The following is a 13,496-nucleotide window of genomic DNA, read 5'->3' as shown; positions in this document are numbered from 1 at the left end:
ATACCAATAAATTGAAATGGTCATGTTTTCGTTATTTACACCGATTAAAAAAAGAACAAGAAAGAAAGCTAGAAAAGCTTCAGTTTACATAACCTTGCAGAAATAATTTATTAAGATATAAGAGATATTTAAAAAACTTGTCTGCCATTTACATAGAAATTGGCAAATAAACGAGTACAAAAAAAACATTTTTTAAAAGTGTGACAGGTTAGGTCGGTTTTTTTCACAGGCTTATGTGCTTATCAATAGAGACTTGCAAAATATAATACAATTAAAAAATCAAAACATTTTTCAAACAAGTATGCCAAGTGTTTTTGACATATGTATCTATAGAAATTGGCAAGACTAATAGACTGATTGAAAATATTTTTAATAAAATTAAAAAATTGTTATATTAGCTCGAATATTGATACTGAATATATGAAAATATATATAATTTATACATCTCCATCTTTGTTGCATAGCAAACTTGACAGAAATAAATTGGCCCTCTACATGGGTATAAACGGACGCAGTTAATTGGCTGTAATTATAAGGTGGTCTTTTCGTGCTTTCGGTAAATAAATTCGTGAAAGTTATAAATGCAAGAGAAAACTTTCTATCTAACTTCGTTTATTTTCCCAATCCCTATTTGTCAATAGCAAGAAAACTATATATTGTCATATACGTACATACATATATATATTGCCGCAATAATACCCTTTAGGTCATATTACATAGTACCCTTTAGAACATATTAGATCGCGTAGAAGAAGACGGACATTGCGATGTAGACTCGTCTACTAATAGCACATATTTCGTTTAGTGCTTTGCGCACTTCTGACCAAACATACGACATCTTCAACAGGTGTTGAATAATTACTGTTTATAATAAACATTTATTTATAATAATAAAGGACACATTTTATATGTTGTATATTTTTTTTTGTATAATAATTATGTATTATTCAAATTATAATTTTATATTATTATAATTATGATTTTATGGCCTGATATGGATCTACGACAAAACACAAACACAACACGCAAAAATACCAAAACAAATCTCACATTTCGTTATTTTCCTGTGCCGCAAAGAAACATCTGGATGTGTTCCAACTAAAAATCATTTCGTTTTAATCATAAGGTGAATTATTAGGTTGAGGCCAAAACAAAAAAAAACCGTTGGAATAACATAGATTCTTTAGACCCTTTGTTGTAGCACAGTTATTACAGTGCTTTCGTTTTGTTTCCATCAAAAACAACAAAATTCGTCTGGAACGACGGCACAAGTGCTAGATCATCGTCGTCATCATCATCATGATGATCACGCGTATATTTGCTGTAATAACCATGACCAAACGACGGTCACAATTTCATTTGGAACAGATTTCCTTTTATTTTCTAAATAGAACGGAGAAAATATGAAAAGCGAATGACCACAGACCCAGTTCTGCAGAAGCCCTTGTCGTGCGCATTAAAGCCAGTTGGTCCAACATATTAAAATGAAATTTAGTAAATTTAGTGATTCTTGTCAGTTTTAGTAATTAGTAAATCACTATATAAATTTGATGTCTACCAGAACAATATCATAAACGTCAATACCCTTGAACATAGCAACTCAGAAAACTCTTTCGCTGGTTTTGGCCAGTCTAAGTACCCTTAAGCCAATCTCTTCAGCATCCACTTTCGTCATCTTTCGTCACTAATACTCACTCCAGCTTGTATCGTTTTATCATTCTTCAACAGCTCCTCAAAACTTCGCCTAGCAAATTCCTAACTCCATTTGTGTAGTGTCATGCGTATGGATGAACAAGTGCCACCAATTGAATCAAAGGCGACCCACATAGGAAGAAAATATGGGGGAGAGCAAATCTGTGCCAAGCCAAGCGGCACAAGCCAAAAACAAGGCCACCAAAGTGGGGCGCTAATAAAATCTAAGATGTTAGTGCTGGAAGTCTAGGATCACTTGTTAAGTAGGTAATAATGTGTCAAATCTTCTTTAAATAGAATCAAGGTTGGGAACGAAAATTGTGTTTAACAAAAGATACGATATATTATTTTATTTGACCCCTTTGGGCAATCATTCGATTCATTTGAATTTTAAAATACCCAAGCTATTTCCTTTTATCTGAGCTAAGTTAATAACAGTAGTTGGCGTTTAGCGTTTTACATTATTGTTTTTTATACCCGTTACTCATAAGGAACGAAGCTAATATTGTTGCCAAAGCCTGGGCGAAGTTCGACATTTATTTTAAATGATTTAAGGTGGTTTTAATTCCGTTGCATTCAATAACATTTTTGATTGTGGATGATTAAATACATATGTCGATATGTTGAATATCACCGGGAGTATATCGGAAAGCAAAAATAGTTAGATTGGTTGAGGTATCTCACAGTCGAGGTACTTGACTTCGGCGTTTTTCTTGTTTTTCTTTTCTTTTTGGGTCAACTTTGAACACGCATTGGAAAGGAGAAATGTGCCGAGTAAGTTGAGGGTTTAAAGTGGAAATCCGTCTTTAATGAGGAGAAATTTTTTCCTGCCTCCATTGATGGATTGCAAGACTGGTTTAATGGCGCTGTCGCTGATTTGCATCGCGGCAAGACATTAAATGATGTTGGATGCTAATGTCTACCCCTTGGGGTCTGCATTTCGGTTCTTTGATTGCCGCTTTTTTGTGCTAAAGTGCCGAAGTTTTTTCTGCCTGCAGGTTCTAGGTTCCATTTCCCAAATCACGTTTAATGACTCCTGTGTTTTATGTTATATGTTCTGTATTTTCTCCGCCACATTTTGTTTTTTTACTTAACAATACTTTGCCATTTTAGTTCAAATGTGTATTAATACAAAGGCGAGGGCACTCTAATGTCAGATTAATACGTTATTTCCGGGGCGCTGAACACAATAAAGTTTTCATTCGAACCGAGTTCGTTTTATTACTAGGAACCTATTAAAACAAATGCCAGGTACACTATCTGAGAGCTCACTAAAAATGAGGATTGGGTTTTTACGTTGTGTCCGGTATATTTATTTGTTTCTTCAAATTTCCAAACACAACGCTCTTCTGCTTTTCTCTTGGCTGCGCTTTTATGCGTTTCTCATGCTCTCGGGGCCGTCGCTTTATTTTTTCTGTCCACACGCACAAGAACATGGGCCACTAAATGCTTGCTTAATGAATGGGGTGACCATACCGCTGGGTAATAACGGTTAAATGCGTTAACGGCTTTAGCAGAAAAAATTAAAAACAGTCAACATCTTAAAATCTAACTTAAGGAGTTACACACCACTTGCCACTTTAAAATTTCATATTTGCATAGTTTTAAGTCTTTTATACAATTTAGTACCACTTTAAAATGTCATAATGCAAAATGTCTTTTTGACAATTTGGTAAATCTTAACTAGTTAACTGTCACCTAAATTTGTTGGTTCCACTGAAATCCTATTCCAAATATAGTAGGTGGGCAACCTAATGTAACTTGCAGTACATTCAAAATATTAATTATATTAACACTATTTCAAACTACCATTGAAAAAGTTTTTATATGTATTAATTTTTTCTTAAAACTTTTTCAACGAAACAGAAATCGTTGCTGGCGCATTTGTCTTTTTAAAGTTTTTTGCCTAAGTCTTTCGTTGGCCGGACAAATATAATATTATATATGTTATAGATGTAACAAAAAAGAATATAATAAAATATCTTTTATTTTTATTTTTTCTTGATTTTATACGGACAAACAGACAGACATGGCCGGATTAAATCGGCAAGTAAATGCACCTTTGACTATTCCGTTCTCTGTTTGCTTTTATTTTAATTTCAATTTATATATACATATTCTTCGTATAACTTTTAAATTTTTTTTATTCACTTTTGTTGAACTAATATTGCTTTTAGGTTTCTGGCTTCAGATCCTGATCTTACCTCAGTAATATATATTGCACGATATTTCTGGCTTGTAGCCTTAATCCTCTAACGAATGTTTATCAGTGTGTTTTTGCACTTTCACAGTTTGTGTTTTGTATTTTTTTGTGATTATTCACTTGGGATCGTGTTCACTTGATAAACTCGCAGCTGCAAGGAATCGAATTTTTCACACACGCGATTAACAAAAAAAAAAATAAGTACAGAATGTTGCTACGCTGCTGATGCCTCCGCTGGTGACTGGCGATGACCTTCTAGTTGAAAACTCGAGCGGTGCGAGGTGTTAGCACTTCAATTGCATCACGCGCAATGGCTGCTGTTGACGCTTGAGCCTCACTTTTATGCCTTTTCCAGCGGTCCGATCCATCCAAGAAGAAGAACCACCCAAGCCCATACAGAAACCCGAATACGAATCCAACACACGAAGAGCGGAAAAGAACGGATGGAGAAAGCAGCAGCACAGCATAGCACAAACCCCATTTCCACGGCCATCACACATACACACAAGAATGCACTCACACGCTTCGGCGATCGTACACTAAAACACAAGAATTATCAATTGATTTTTACCATATAACCCCAAAGATTATTTGGACAATGCAGTTTTGATATAGGGCAATCAGTGTAAAAAAGTTTACATTTCAGTATATAGCTAGGAGAAAAATGTATATTTATCACTCCTAAACAGGTTATCTAAGACAAATCAGTTCTATAAAAACCACTTGAAAGAAGATACAAAAATATGTTTTTCTCTGTGTGCTTAAGAAGTGAGAGAGCGATTTGAAAGAAGCCCCTCGAATGTTTAAACTCTCTTTTTTTAAGTGGACGGTGAACTGGTAGGTTTGAAGGGGAATGTGTGAGGCTTTTGTAGCATTGAACTTGAAGGAGAGACAGGCACAGAGCGACCTTCTTCTTCTTTTACAACGGCACCTGTTAACAGAGTTATTTCTTTTTAGAGTGACTAACGCTAATAAACAAAAAAAATTTTAAGACTTGAACATATTGTAAAATTAAAAACAAGAGAGAACGCTCTAATCGAGCCTCTCGACTATCAGGTACCCGTTACTCAGCAAGTGGGATTACGAAAAACCAATTTCACAGGACAGACACACGGACGGACATGGCCAGATTGACTTGGCTATTGACCCTGATTAAGAATAAGTATACTTTATATGGCCGGAAAAGCATCCATCTATCTCTTACATCATTTTCGAAGAACTATACCATTTTACTTTACGACTGACTGGTATACAAATAAATTGTCAATACTTTAGTAGATTTTTTTTAGAAAATAAAAACTATTAGTTTAGTTATTTATTTTATATTGCGAGAATGGTCTCTATGCAACATTTGAAACATAAAGTACTTTATTTTAAAGTAATATTTTAACATTTTAAGATGTATATTAAGATGTCCTTAGTTAGTTATTATTGGGGAAAAGTATTCTTCCATAAGAAGGATAATTTTTCGATAATTCCTGCGAAACCAGACAGACCGATATTTTTGGCGATGGCACTAGCATGAGCTTAACACGCTTATCAAAACTGGGTCATTGTTCCGATTTTGATCACCGCGTTAAAAGTGCAAAACGGGATGAGACTAAACCAAGCAGCACTATATTTGAACTTGCTCGGTAAAATAGGTTTTGTGGCGTTGGGAGCACGAAAAAAGTCGATATACAACACATATTTGCATTGGACGTTAACAGTTGCCCTAGTCGATAGGGCAGGGGTAATGAGGAATATCTGAACGGGTAAAGCGGGATATCAAGAAAATAAATAATAATGCTGGTTGTTGTGGCGTTGGAAAGAAGTTCGTGCACTTGGAAAATTATCTTTAAATTATTTATTTATATTTTTTTGTTTTAGCAATCTTTGGAAAAAATATTAAAAATAAATCATTTTTAATTTTTAATAAGCGGCCCAATCTTAACCGAAATTAAAAAGAAATTTAAAATTTTAAGAAATCTGATTGTATTAAATATACTGTAGCACCCTCAGAGGATAGAATGATTCGAGTCAAAAATTGGCAAAGCAGTACAGAAGACATTTGCTACCATATAAGGTATATATTTTAGATCAGTATCAACAGCCGAGTCGGTATAGCAAAATTCGTCTGTCCGTTTATTTGTTTCTACGTAAAATAGTCTCAGTTATCTGTTATCAGACATCTGTATTAAACATTCAAATATTTCTTTCTGTACATTAATAAACAAACAAAAAACAAGAACTTATCATAAGTCCCCCACTCTCTAAGGTCGCTGGCAACGCTGTTGTTGCCTAACTTTGTCCAACTGCTAAAAGTGAGCGCTAACAGTAGCTGCAGAGAAATTTAATTTACCTTTTTTCTTCAGTGAAATTACTCACTCCCCTTTTCAATTCGTTTAATTATAGAAGAAATTATAACTATCAAGCAATATGACATTTTTTCATAATCAAGTCTAGCTTACATCAAATGTTTAACAGTAAGCGCTTAGACTTACATAGCTAACATAGTAATCTTATCTTCCTCTAGCTCTAAGCCGGAATATATCTTTCCTTGTTTCACTCATGCAATCATTGTTTCGATCATTCTTCTATCGTTATCAGAACAATCATTCATAATAAATAAGTATCAAAATTAATCTTAACGCACAGAAAAAAAATATATAAAATCCAATTAAAATAAATTAATGAAACAAAAATAAACAAATTTTCAAATTAAAAGTTAAAACCTATTTTTGGGGCTAATTATTGAAGTCATTTATTGTTGTGAAAATTAACGGAATAAAAGAGAATTAATTCTGGCCTAACGATAGGAACCAAATTCGGAGCAAAATAGAAAGAATTTTGAAATCACTTCAGTTGCCTCTAAAAGACATTCCGATAAAGTTTGCGGCCCTTTCATATTCGTAAATTGACAGCTTTTTGATTGAACACCAATTTATTATAATTAACTTAAGCGAACTTAACTTAACTTTAGTCAAAATATATTTCAGCTTCAACTCCCAGAACCACAACATCGTTTAATCTTGTCCTCTTAAGAAGACCGTGAGTTCTTTAATTAATATTAATGCTAATAAATAACGCTTAAACATCCCCACAAGCATTGCTCATCTGCGTCAAAAATCGAATCTCTGCTTGTAGACCGCTTCTAGGTGTCTACCATGACATTGCTCAAGTCTTCTTCTGTCGGTTACCACTTTCTTTGCCATTCCTCACACCTTAGCGCTAAGTACCGGCAATTCCGTTTTTCTGAAAACAAAACGGCCAAAAAGCCATTACCAACACAATCAGCCAACGTGGCTAATTAGCGCCTTAAAGGCAGTGGAAAATGCGGACAAGCATGAATGCACTGGGAAAAATAGGGCCTAGAGGTTTTGAATATAAAAAGGATAAAGAAGAAAAAGATCTAACCATAGGTCTGTAGTAATATTTCTGTTTAGAAAGTTACAATCAGTACGGGCCAGACTAATACTTTCAGACACTTTAAGCTTACTGGCATACTAAAGCCATTTACTTTCAGTGCTTACAGGGAGCGCGATGAAGACGCCAGAATGGTGGGTTGCGAGGATCAAAATTAGGAATTGGGTAATATGGGTAATGCCCATCATTTATCACGCCTGACTCTAAACCGATCCAAGTTATTAGCAAGGATTAGGAACTCGGACTTATTTGAGCTGCAGATTAGGAAGTATTATAGGGGCCTGAGTGGCAGACGTGGCCCATTTAGGGACTTAATTAATTTGCTTGGACAATTATCTTTATATTTTAAATATCACTTCTGGGCAAGATTGCGACATGATGAAAGTAAGGACCAGACAGTGATTGCAGTTTCACATTTTACCAATTATACTGCAAATTCCGGAGACATGCGAAGCGCACATCGATCATCATTTGCGACATGATAAAAAAAGCTTAGACGCGAAGAAAAATCAGCACAAGATGAGGAAAAAAGTGAAATGCCCTGGAATTCATGGAGGCGGTACGGAAAAGGAGAAGGAGTAGAAAGAAGCTCGCTGGTCAATTGCTGGACAAGATAATGATGATGATGATGTTCGACCATGACTTGCAGAGACTGGGCATTAGAATTAAGTTGTAACTTCGTATCAAAATTAAATTTATACCTCTGCAAGACAGCCAAAGAAAACTCAGAAAAAAACAAGAGAGAACTCTATAGTCGAGTTTTCCGACTATTAGATACCCGTTGCTCAACTAATGGAAGTGCAAACAAGAAGTTTTAACATTTTTCTGGCACATCGATAGAAATGGAAAAAAAAAACAATAATAAAATGACAAAAAAATGCATCAAAAGTGTGGGCGTGGTTTTGGGCGCTCAGTGGGTGTAAGAGTAGGCACATTCTGTCAGCAAGCGAAACAACTGCAAGACCATTACACCCAGATTATTATTCGTCATTGTTATTATAATAATATAAAGCGACAGCTAGCACATCAAAAATCAGTTAACTCCTAAGTAACTATACGACGCTTTCATTTACGTTAATTTTCAATGTGAATCACTGGCGGTCAGCAAAAGCAGCACAGAACCAATTTAATGTCCCTTTATTGAAACGGAGAAAGATGAAACGAAAATTGGTGAATGTTTTTACTTTACCCTAGGGAGCTAGATAAATACAATTTAATGATTTAAATTGTTAAATGACCTATCAATAAAATTAGTGCTAAAAAGCTGATAAGAAACTAGCTCTGGTGGTGACCACAAATTGAAATACTATGCATTAAGTCAATTAAGTATTTTGCCCTAATAATATAACGCGACTTCGCAAAGTATTTCTATACCATTTGTGAGCCGAAGTGTTGACTATACCATTACTATTTGGCCATTGGACTTCGGTATGCCATTAAGGCCACAAACACAAAATGGCACAAGACCTCTTGGGTGACGGTTTGACCAGGCGGCAACAATTGACCGATTTCCATTTTACTTTAGCCTCCGCCATCCACCCCAATCTCTATCTTTATTTTCCAGCTGCAGAACTCAACATTCAAGACACCACGCTCCCGGGTTTTGGGCCGTTCTGCAAGACAACTGATAACTGAATGAGACGTTGACCAACAACATGCCACAAAATACAGGGAAAAAGGTTATTTTAAAAACTTATTGATTTAGTGCTAATTTGTTTTTGAATAGCATGTTGTAGAAATATACTTTTGCAAAATTATTTGTATTACCGTGAGTTTCGAAGGAAACAATAATAGTTTTGCTTAATTTCTTTTCAAAGTTAATTATTGATAAGTAATTTTGGAATATAATTTTTGAATATAGTTTCCTTATTTTTAAAATGAGTTAGCGTTATGCTGCACTTCGGCCTGGCCTGCTCTTAGTAGTTGATGACCTAGAATGCAGACTCCGCTTTAACTTGCGTCTCAGCAGCATCAGAGTAAGACTCGAATTCAGCTTCAGCTTTTACTGTTGTCTTATTGTGTCTGACGTTCCGTTGTTGCTGTTCTGCAAACTGTTGCAAGTTGTAGTTGCTGCTGTTGTGAATGGTGACTACGTAGTTGTGGCCTATGTTTTTATACCCTGCGCAGGGGTGGTGGTGATCAAATCTATTACCGAAGCTTTTTCACTATTAAACAGAGTTTAATTAACAATACCTCAATTCTAATAATAAATATGGTTCTTATGATTTTATATGATAGCTAAAAAAATAAATCCTATCTATTTGGTAAGAAATGGTTTTAGAAGTTTGTAGGAGCTTTTACCAAACCTTAATATCATCGTATTTATATATTTTGTATTTCAGAGTATTACAGTCTTTGGTTATTTAGGCCAACCAAAGAGTTGGGTTACCAATACCGTTTCAACTAGCAAAACGCGGCAGCTCCAACTTATTAACATAATCTCAGGCATTGCCATCTCTTTCGTCTGGGTCTCTCATTATGCCTGCCGGTTTAGAGTCTTAGGCAAAAGCCGAAGTTTTGGCCACGGTCTTAGTCAGAATCTTAGTCTATGTCGTAGGCTTACTACGACTGACTGGCAGCTCATCATCGGCGGCATCAATTCGCTGCTTGCTGCCGGTTGGCGTGTGAAGGCGAGCTGTTGTGCACTTGGAAAAATCTTTACCAAATAAGGCGCAGAGAAAGCTGTTTCAGAATTTAAGAGGTGGAAACAGTCTCCAGAGTTGACAATCCACTTTTAGTTTGTTCGTTATAGTTACCATTTTGAATTCCCCCAATTGTTCTGATCCCGAAGTGGTAAAGAGATAACTTATACATATGAATCACCTAATAAGATATTATAATATAATATTATATTATATTATAAAATCTTTTTAATATTCGTAAAAATAAATTTTCTTATACTGTCAAAATGAAACCACAAAAAATAAATATGACAATACCGCATAAATATTAAGAACAAAAATTTAATTCTTAGTGTACCCGCATGTTTGTAATTTTTGTGCCAGTGCAACGCAGTTCCATGATGGAATTCTTTCTCTGACTTTTCTCTCTTTGTACTTTACAGTAATTTCTGACTTAATGGCGACTGCCTTGATGCCAGGTAACGGCATTTATAACCTTTTCATTAGCTTTTGGTTTAAAGCTAAAATTTGTCTGCTATTGTGATGCGTTTCTCCCCCGATTTCCAGTAACATTTTATTTGTTCTATCCGACTTGCTTTTGCCAACTCTTTTATTTCGACCATGTTTAGTCACCCGATTTCAAATGGGGGCGACCTCTTTTTGCCAATTCTCTTGGCTAATTTCTAGTTCAAACAAATCTTGATTAGTGTAGAAAATCAGCAATCGGCTGTAGTAGATTGTTTTTTCCCCATTTTATTATTTGTCTTGTCAATTTCTATTTCAAATTATATATCAAAATTTTTTTTTGGCACGCCTTCAAACCGCCCAAAACTGCCACGACTTATATAAAAGAATAAAATGTATTTTCTCTCATTTGTCAAATTGGTAGAAACAATTATGCATGTATCACATTAAAAACATGTTTTTTATCCGTGTACCCTTATAACGCCTAGAAGAATACTTAAAACAAGAGAGAACGCTATATCAAATATCAGTTACTCAGTTAGTGAGGGAGAATAAATCAGATACCCACCGACAGGAAGTTTTTGTTTTTAAATTTAATAATACAAACATTCAGTGTTCGGGGAAAGGTCTTATCGAAAATATTTTCGGGTTATAGAAAAATTGTTAGACTCAGGTTGTTTTTATCTCCCAATGGAGGTAAAATTGCTCGCCTTTTTGTGGCGAGGGCCTCTTTTGTCGACTTAGTGGTATTGATGAAAATTTCACTTTGAAAAATGGGCACAGGCCGCTTTTACGACTTGGATTTGTGCGCAGACTTCCATTATTTTTCTATTACCTTTCTTTTCGGAACTTCTCTTCGTTTAACAATTATTTCTTTCTTTAGCTTTTGTTTGCACTTACTTGATTTTATTTTAATGTCTGGCGTGTTTACCTGCTTTCTTGCTACGGTCATCACCACCACCAGCCAGACTTACTTTCATTGCGCCAAAATGTCGAATATAACTAATGGCTCCTCCAGTTGATTTCACTCAAGTTTTCGTGTTTTGGCCTGAAACGCAATGTTCTTTTTTGGCCAAGATAAACTTCCCACCAACTTCGTAAAGCTTTAAAAACAGAAGGCTTATGAAAGGCAATTGATTTATAGCTCAAAGCTCAGTTGGGGTTCTTAGACAAGAATTCCAAATAAATGGGTGAAAGTGGTTAAAGGTAAACAGACAAAGAAAAAACTTTTTTTTCTAAAATGCAGATAGAGTAGATATTTATTTACTCCACAAATGAAGGGCAAAATTAATTGACTGTGTGATGTTAGTTAAGCCAAGATAGGAATCTTTCCCTGTAGACAATTTGGAATTTCTGCAAAGTAATGGCTTCTAAGTAATAGCAGAACTCCAGTTTCAGGTTCTGGACTTTAAACACCGGAAATGCGAGACCAACAAAAGACAAAAGACGACGAACAAAAAATTACAAAACGAAAAGAACTATAAATCCAAAGAGCGCGGCAAAACGTCTGTGAAGAAAGTGAGAACAGTTATGTAGTGTAACCGATGCCGTTAGATAGCTCCCAACTCTGACTTAGATCCAGAACCGAAATCCCACCGGAAACAACAAGAATGTGCGCTATAAGCTTCCACTAAGAGATACCCGTCATATTACCCGTGATATTATATATGCATAAGTTTTAATCCACCGATAACATTACAAACTGTTATTTTTGAAATGAAATTCAAATTTTGGTACGGGCATGTTAAATAAATTCCATTTTATGTTTGGAAACAAACATAATTTTTGCCGAACTTAGTGTAACTTTTTACGACTAACAGATAGGTTTAAGCCAGACAGGACGAAACAAGAAAAATAAAGACAGCGCTGAGACGAAAGTCTAGATCTATGGGCCATATTTTTGAGTGGGCGAAAAACTTTCTTTTCCAATAGAAAATGCAAGAAAAGCGATACTTGTAACGAGTAGATAAAGTCTCCGCTGTCCCCTGACGAAGGTTCTCTCCCACAAACAGCATTTGTCGCCATCGGCGATCGGATTCCATCTCTCTGACCATTGCCACTTTTTGCTAAGGCTGAGAAAAATAGTTGGATGTTCGTTATGGTTTCTGTTTTTGTTTCTGTGACCAAAGGAACGCGCACAGATAGGAGGATCGACCCCAGATGTGATTACGAAAATTTAAATTTTAAACGTCTTTTTTTTAATATGACAATAAATTTGATTGCAATTTTATAAACACGAACTTCCAATATTTAAAGCTCAAGTAGGATTCGATCATACGATTATATTATAAGACTTATAAGATAAGATGGTTGTCAATAAAAACAATTGATATGAAATATGTACGTATGTACGCATATACATATATATTCAAAAATTATAATATTACTGGATAAATATAACGTCTACAATATTCGACTACAGTTCCACTAAAAAATTAAAATAAAAAAATAGAACAACATATTAACAAAAAATTAATTTAATACGAAGCATTTAATATTTATTTATGAACAGGAATCTCCGAAGTCCAGTCAAATAGTGTAGAACAAAAAAAAAATAGTGGCAACAAAAAGCAACCAATACATACAAAAATCTATTGATGGCTGACGAGATCTCGTCGCTGAATCACGTTTTATGTTCTACCTTGTGATTTTTTTTGCCTTCTGTTAAACAGATTTTCCCATCATCACATTTCACCCACTTGGAGAATGAGGAATGGGCACAAACAAAGCTAGCAAGCTGAAGTTGCGAAAAGAGCCACGAGATGAAAAAGTTTCCGATCACCAATCAACAAATGAAAGTGATTTCTTAAACATCAATTACATGGGTTTGGGAGCTTGGTAAATTGTATTTCATGTTAATTGTATAAGTGTGTTTAAATCTAACTCAGCTAGTAGGAGTAAAAGGGACAAATTCAAAAATTCTTTTGAAAAATAAAATTTTTGCAGACCCTCATTATATTTTATATCAGTATATTTCAATTCCCATGTTAAATCGAATTTTTATTTTTTGTTGAGAAAATATACTTTTCCAAGGAGGCGAGCGAATTTAATATTTGTAGTTATGACTTTCATAAGCGATTTCCATTCGAGGAGTAGACCCAAGACCCCAA

The 13,496-nt window shown here is 34.9% G+C and overlaps 1 protein-coding gene across 4 annotated transcripts in view; it reads right to left on the bottom strand.

Moving 5' to 3' along the window:
* Positions 1-13,496, bottom strand: part of LOC6526243 (active breakpoint cluster region-related protein) — a 52,387-nt gene that overhangs the window by 12,055 nt on the left and 26,836 nt on the right. The gene's annotated exons all lie outside the window — the stretch shown is intronic.

This window comes from Drosophila yakuba, chromosome X, assembly GCF_016746365.2.
Source record: "Drosophila yakuba strain Tai18E2 chromosome X, Prin_Dyak_Tai18E2_2.1, whole genome shotgun sequence".
Taxonomy (NCBI): domain Eukaryota; kingdom Metazoa; phylum Arthropoda; class Insecta; order Diptera; family Drosophilidae; genus Drosophila; species Drosophila yakuba.
The sequence above is the reverse complement of the archived record's forward strand: the minus strand, read 5'-3'. Positions and strand labels throughout refer to the sequence as shown.